The following is a 6,645-nucleotide window of genomic DNA, read 5'->3' on the forward strand; positions in this document are numbered from 1 at the left end:
GGCATTACTCTTGGTATGGAGAATATGAACATACATTGACCTCCTGAGAGACAGCAGAGTAAATGAAGATCACTGCAAAACTTGTGTAAAATATGGACATAAACTGAGTTAATCGCGGGGCGGGGTTCCTGAAAAAGATAATTCTGACCCTTAATCTTGAAGGGAAAGGAAAAGGGGAAGAAGACTCCAGATAAAGGAATAGAGCACGCGAAATAACAGAATAGTCAGAGGACGGTTGGGTGTGAGCTGACCGAATGTGACTGGACCTGGGAGATGAAAGATCTGGACTACAGAGAGGCAGGATGTGCTAAAAGAAAAACATCACTGGGGCAGTCGGAAGGGGTTGGAAGAAAAGGGAAGGGGAGAAATGATGGAATTATGTTTTAATTAAAAATAGGTTTTTTAAGGGCCGGGCGGCGGTGGAGCACGCCTTTAATCCCAGCACTCGGGAGGCAGAGGTAGGCGGATCTAAATTCGAGGCCAGCCTGGTCTACAAGAGCTAGTTCCAGGACAGGAACCAAAAGCTACGGAGAAACCCTGTCTCGAAAATTAAAAAAAAAAAAAAAGAAAGAAAGAAAAAGAAAAATAGGTTTTTTAAAAGGCATCTTCCTGGGCGATGGTGGCACACGTCTTTAATCCCAGCACTGGGGAGACAGAGGCAGGCGGATCTCTGTGAGTTTGAGGCCAGCCTGGTTTAAAAGAGCTAGTTCCAAAACAGCCAGAGCTGTTACACAGAGAAATTCTATCTTGAAAAACCAGAAAACAAAAACAAAAAGGCATCTGAATTAACTCTGCGCTCTAGAGAGTCACTAGTAGTTTTAGCAGAAGTCTGACATCAGGTTTAGAAAGATCACCGGAAGACCACTGAGCACAGCGAGGGAGTCCTGGATTGCAGCGATGGTGTAGGAGAAGAGAAAAGGAAAGATGACGTGAATATGGCTTCCATGATTTGGTTACTGGCTAGGCAAAGGTATGCAGGAGAGGGTCAGTCATCAGCTGCGACCTAGAAAAAAGACATAGAGAAAAATAAAAAAGAAGAACAAAAGATTGAGAGGAAAGCATGGAGGGACAGAGGAGGAGCTGACTAAAGGGCTAGAGAACATACCCCAACTGTGAAACCATGCATCTCTATCTCCTACTCTCTCAGAGTGTAATTATCTTCATGGTTCCTAGGAGCCCAGGAGCCAATCAGCTGCTGCCTAGGAGTCAAAGGGTGCGCTATAGAAACGTAGACTTTTTTCCTAAGGCCAATGTCCACATACAGATTCCCAGAATCTCCAGCAGAGATTCCCTATCCTTCCAGCTCAGCTACCATGTTCCCTTCTCTTTGTTGCTCATGTATCCTTTGTCCTACACTTTAACATTGTCAAATTTTTAATTATTTGTTTAACCGGCCTTTCCCGCCCTGTGTCTATGTGTGTATGTGTGTGTGCGTGTGTGTATGTGTGTGTGTGCGTGTGTGCATGTGTGTGTATGTGTGTGTGCGTGTGTGTATGTGTGTGCGTGTGTGCATGTGTGTGTGTATACACGTGTGTGTGTACACATGCACTCATGAGTGTTCTGGTTCACTCGGTGTTAAATATAACAGACTGAGTAAAAAAAAATGACTTATTTTTCCTCACAGTTCTGAATGCCAGAAAATCCTAAATCATTTTATCAGCAAGGTAGGTTTCATCCAAAGACTTAGTTTTGCTGACTGAATCAGTGATCCTATTAATTCTAGTAGCTGAATTTGATTTCCCACTGCCTCTTCTGTAGTCTCACTCAAGTGACATGGTTGAGCTTTATGTCATCTCAATTTAAAACAAAACAGAAGACCTCTGTGATATTGTCAGGTCAATAATATCTTGATACTATATCATAATGCCTATGGCATCCACCTCATTTCATCTCTTGACATAGGCTTTGCACACACACACACACACACACACACACACACACACACACACACACCTCTTTCTCTCCAAGGTCTCACTCTGTAGCCCTGGCTAGTCTGGAACTCACAACGATCCACCTGCCTTTGCTTCCCAAGTATGGGATTAGAGGCAATGGTCACCACACCCTGCCTGGCTTTCTATCATGCGTGTGGCACATGGGACATAGGCACAGTACATGAAGATAGTTTGAGAGAACACATACATATAACTTAGGAAGTATATTGTTGCCAATGTTCTATTTTATTCCCAATATTTTATTGTTGCTGCTTTATGAATAAAACTTAATCACAGTACAGGGGAAGAAACGCAATATATATAGGATTAAGCAGTACTGAAATTGCAGTTCTAGGTCTCCTCTAAGCACGTTGGAATATGTTATCCATGGGTGAGGAGGAATCGTTGCAACAAAAAGTATTTCAATAACAGAAATTAAACTAAACCAACACATGAGAAATCAAAGGCTCAGTAATAGAGCAGCTGTGAGAGAAAATGGAGACAGATGACCCCTTCTTGAGCCACAACCAGATTCAAGCGTCCAAATAACATCAAAGAAGCTTGTTTTCCTTTGCTTCCCCCTAAGCTGATTTTACTGCCAAACTGATTTCTCGCACAGGTTAGCCCATGTTGCACCAGCTCACACAAAGTTTGCTTGCCCAGTGCTTTTGTATGACCATCCGGGCTTCATTTTCATGGCACCAAATGTGTTTTTACAAAATTGCTAAGCTAGCCATTTGTCCTAAAATATAGCCAACAAAGTTTGCATCATTCACCCACCAAAGGGGAATGAGTGGAATTATTCTCACCCAAAATTCAAGAGTGTTGCTATGAGAAAAGGTATGGGTGCCAGAGAAGGCAAAACTATACATTTTTTTTAATTTTTAGCTTACGCTTTTTTTTTATAATTCATTTTTCAATGTCCACCAATTACTTACTACTAAAGCCTCCCCACAGGCTCAGAATCAGTTCCTAAGGGTTACCCAGATTGCATTAGTTGAAAGTAAGAAAATCTTGGCGTAACACATGTCACAAACTGAAGCAGTCATTTCACAACAGGCCGTTACTCATTTCGCCTAGAAACTGGCTGAGGGAGCAAGGGGTCCATTCCTCAATTTCTGGTGAGAATACGAACTTTTGCAACCATTCTGGAAATCAGTGTGGAAGCTTCTCAGAAAACTGGACCCAGAGATACCACTCTTTGGCATAGACCCAAAAGATGTTCAACCATACTACAAGGACATGTGCTTAGCTATGTTCATAGCAGCATTATTTGTAATAGCCAGAACCTGGAAACAACCTAGATGCCCCTCAACCAAAGAACTGAAAACTCTTAAACGGGGGAATTCATAAAAAGAGAGAGAGCTTCTTCCAACATTAAAAAATGAGAAACACAATTATGATAAGAGAAAGTTAGGTCTCTGTATGATTATGCAAAGCATGATTTAAAAATGGAACAATTCAATGAAAGGATGATCAACTTAACTGGGACTGACATAATGTTGATTATCATTTTGATAATCCATGTCATTTTTTCTGATTTTTTTATTTTAATCTATTTTTTTTAAAAACTGCTTTTCTCATTTTTCATGCCAAATCCATTTCCCACTTACTCCCCTCCTCCTGCTCACTCCACCTTCTACCCCTTCCACTCCCTACCCACTCCCCCCGTCCACTCCTTAGAGAGGGTAAGGCTTCCCAGGAGAGTCTAACAAAGTCTAGCACATTGCTTTGAGGCAGAACCAAGGTCCTGCCCAATATATCTACTCTGGGCAAGGTATCCCTCCAGAGGGAATGGATCCCAAAAAGCCAGAACAAGAAGTAGGGATAAATCCTGGTCTCACTGCCAGTGGCTCCACAGTCTACCCAGCCATACAACTATCACCCATATATAGAGTGCCTAGTTTGGACCTCTGCTCGCTCCCTTGCTGTTAGGCTGGAGTTGGAAGGCTTCCATTAGCTCAGGTAAGCTGTTTCAGTGAGTGTCCCCATCATGGTCTCGACTTCTCTGCTTGTCTTCTCAATATCTATCATAATTGTGTTTCTCATTTTTTAATGTTGGAAGAAGCTCTCTCTCTTTTTATGAATTCCCCTGTTTAAGAATTTTCAGTTCTTTGGGTGAGGGGCATCTAGGTTGTTTCCAGGTTCTGGCTATTACATTAATGCTGCTATGAACATAGCTGAGCATATGTCCTTGTAGTATGGTTGAACATCTTTTGGGTATATGCCAAAGAGTGGTATTTCTGGGTCCAGTTTTCTGAGAAGCTGCCATACTGATTTCCAGAATGGTTGTAAAAGTTTGTATTCTCACCAGCAATTGAGAAATGGACCCCTTACTCCACATCCTTTCCAGCACAAGCTATCACTGGTGTTTTTGATCTGAGCTATTCTGACTGGTGCAAAATTAGGTATCTCAAAGTTGTTTTGATTTGCATTTCCCTGCAAAGGATATTGAGGCTATAGTTCATGATTCTACAGAAGCTATGTAACAAGGTGAACCCTAAGAAAAACATACGTAGATCCACCTGGAAAGGGGAAATAGACAAGATTGGCTGACAAAATCGGGAGCATGGGGGTGGGGGGAGTAGGGAAGGCAGAAGGGGAAGACCAAGGGGACAAGGGGAGGAGGGAGGAGAACTTGAGGGAATGGGATAGTTGAGATGGAGTAAGGAGGAAGATGAGAGCAAGATAAGAGATATTTTGATTGAGGGAGCCATTAAGGGGCTAGCAAGAAACCTAGCACTAGGGAAATTCCCAGGAATCCACAAGATGACCCCAGCTAAGACCCTAAGCAATAGAGGAGAGGGTGCCTTTCCCTGTAGTCAGACTGATGAATGTCTTAAATGTCACTATAGAACCTTCATCCAGCAACTGATGGAACCAGAGTTAGAGTTAAAGTCCACTTGAAGAGTAGAAGGAGTGAGAATACGAGCGAAAAGGTCAGGACCATAATGGGAACACCACTGAAACAGTTTATCTGAGCTAATGGGAGCTCACTACCTCCAGCTGGACAGGGAAGGAAACAGCATAGGCCCAAACTATTCCCTCTGAATGTGGGTGACAGTTGTATGGCTGGGGCAGACTGAGGGGCCACTGGCAGAGGCACCAGGATTTGTTCTTACTGCATGTATTAGTTTTGGGGAACCTATTCTCTTTAGCTGAATACCTTGTTCTGCCTAGATATAGTAGGGAGGGCCTTCAATAGGAGGCTGAGGCTCTAGGGGTTGTATGAGCCTCCTCATCTGGGCCTTGTCTGGTGTTATATTTAAACTCTAAGTTGCAGGTAACTAAGTCTTTTTCTATTGTGTTAGTTTTCTGTCTCTGCTGTTTAAATGTGCCACAAGACTGGTGGCTAAGAACAGTTATCTATGACTTAGGTAACGCTGGGGATCAGGAATCCTACACTAGGCTTGCTGGGCTGAGGTCAAGACTTCTGCAGGGCTCCATCTCTTTCTGGATACCCCAGGGGAGAATTCACTCCCTTACCTTTTCTAGCTAGTCTTGAACCCTGAGATCTGCTTGCCTCTGCCTCCCAGGTTCAGAGATTAAAGGCATGTGTCACAAACCAGATGAATATTACTTTATTCCCCATAAATTTCCAGCCTTTGACACTTTATTTCAATCAGCTTTAGCAGCTTTCCTAATTTCCTCACTAATTAGTGAGCTACCTAAAATCTCTGCCCTAGGTGTATACACACACACACACACACGATATATTCTAATACTTCTTCTTCTTTTTTTTTTTTTGGTTTTTCGAGACAGGGTTTCTCTGTGGCTTTGGAGCCTGTCCTGGCACTAGCTCTGTAGACCAGGCTGGTCTCGAACTCACTCTAATACTTCTAAAATCATCTCCAACTCTTCCACCTTTGCATAAAATTTAACCTATATAGAGGATGGCCTGGCAGGAAATGGGCTGTAAGAGATGATGGATGAACGTCAGAGATTGGGTTACTACTACCTAACCCTCGACTTTATGCGCAATCAATTTAAGAGGATTTAAAACAAAATAAAAATAAACAAGCAGATGAAAAAAACAAAACTCCTACCCATCGCTTTATCTGGAACGCAGAAAAGTCCTTTCTATTTAAAAAGAAAACTGACAAGTGGCTCTCACCCTACTTCCAGTCACTGACACACAAACAGTACTCTACAGGACTGAATACAAGTTAAGCCTATGGCTGAACAGTGTAAAACACTGTTTCTCTCGCCAAGGCCATCAGAGTTTTTCATCTGATGAGCCGCAGTTATCCTGCTCTGTCCTCTTCCACCTCAAACAACCCTGGCACAAGAGCTGGCTCTGAATTTTACCCTAGCTACAGAAACGCAGCCTCCTAAAACATAAAGCTTCCCAGTAAGCATGTAGCCAGCAGGATCTAGGGGACAACGAATTTAACACTTCCATATTACTAACCCCAAACCCTTTTATCATTCTATCATGGTGGACCAGTTAGCAATGCTGTAGACCAAGATAATGCAATCAACGAGCTAAAAAGGAATAGCTAGACAGGTATGAGGGTACAAGTCTTGAATACCATCCCTCAGGAGGTGGAGAAAGAGGCTCAGGAGTTCAAGTCTAACCTCAGCTATGTGTTGGTCTGTCTCAACAGACAAAAGCAAAATAATGTGGCCCTACCTCACCAGATGAGTCCATAGCCTGTGTTACCACCAAGGTCCATACAGATGCCCATGGTCTGGGCCAACACACCTGAGGCCA

The sequence above is a fragment of the Microtus pennsylvanicus genome, chromosome 12 (assembly GCF_037038515.1).
Source record: "Microtus pennsylvanicus isolate mMicPen1 chromosome 12, mMicPen1.hap1, whole genome shotgun sequence".
NCBI classification, from domain to species: Eukaryota; Metazoa; Chordata; class Mammalia; order Rodentia; family Cricetidae; genus Microtus; species Microtus pennsylvanicus.